Genomic DNA, 1,162 nt, shown 5'->3' on the forward strand with positions numbered 1-1,162 from the left:
TCTTGAGCGGTTGCGAAGTTATCGTGTTACCAGACACACAGACAAACTGAAAACAACGCCAGCTTCACTATCATGGCTGGTAATAAGGTCTGAAATATATATATGTGCCAGTCTTGTTACAAATTGGAACCGCCAATATTAAAAACGACTTCTGGAACTCGTCAGAGGATGGCACCTCACAAAGCACCAAAATTATTATTATTTTTTTTTTTCACCATGAGGATAATAGCAGAAGTTTAATAACAATGATACTACTACTACTACTACTATTAATGATAATAATATTAATAATAAAATGTTCTGGAGAGAAGTGAAAAGAGTAAGACAGGGTGGAAGTGAAGTTAGCAGGGGAGTGAAAGATAAAAATGGTAGATTACTAGTGGAGAAAGGAGAAAAAGTGAGCAGATGGAGAGAACACTTTAAGGAATTGTTGAACGTGGAGGATGGAAGTAATGCGAGTATAAGTGGCTGGGGAATGGCTGGGAGAAGGAGGGAGGTGAGAAGACAGGAAGAAATCAGTAGGATAGAAGTTGTGGAAGCAATGAAGAAAGTTAGATCGGGGAAAGCCCCAGGAATTGATGGAGTGTGTGGTGAAATGCTGAAGCATGGGGGAGAGATAGTAGTAGAATGGATGTGGAAGATGTGCAGATTGGCCTGGGAGGAAGGTAGAGTCCCGGAGGATTGGAAGTCAGGTATAATTATTCCCTTGTACAAAGGAAAAGGGGAAAAAGAAGTGTGTGGTAATCATAGGGGCATTTGTCTTCTTAGTATAATAGGAAAAGTGTATGGTAGGTTACTTATAGACAGAGTTAGAGAAAGAACAGAGAAATTAGTTGGAGAAGAACAGGGAGGCTTTAGGAAGGGAAGAGGTTGTGTAGATCAGATATTCATTCTTAGATCTTTAGTGGAAAAGTTTCTAGAGAAGGGAAAGAAGTTGTATGCGGCTTTCATGGATTTGGAGAAAGCATATGACAGGGTGGATAGACAAGGATTGTGGAAAGTGTTAAGAATATATGGAGTAGATGGGAAGTTGTTGAATGCTGTGAAGAGTATGTACGATGGTGCGAAGGCTGCAGTGCGTGTGGATGGTGAACTAAGTGAATTTTTCTCTGTGAAAGTTGGTTTGAAACAGGGATGTGTCATGTCTCCATGGTTGTTCAAT

Source organism: Coenobita brevimanus, chromosome 3 (assembly GCF_032717465.1).
Source record: "Coenobita brevimanus isolate Jiangsu-jjx chromosome 3, ASM3271746v2, whole genome shotgun sequence".
NCBI classification, from domain to species: domain Eukaryota; kingdom Metazoa; phylum Arthropoda; class Malacostraca; order Decapoda; family Coenobitidae; genus Coenobita; species Coenobita brevimanus.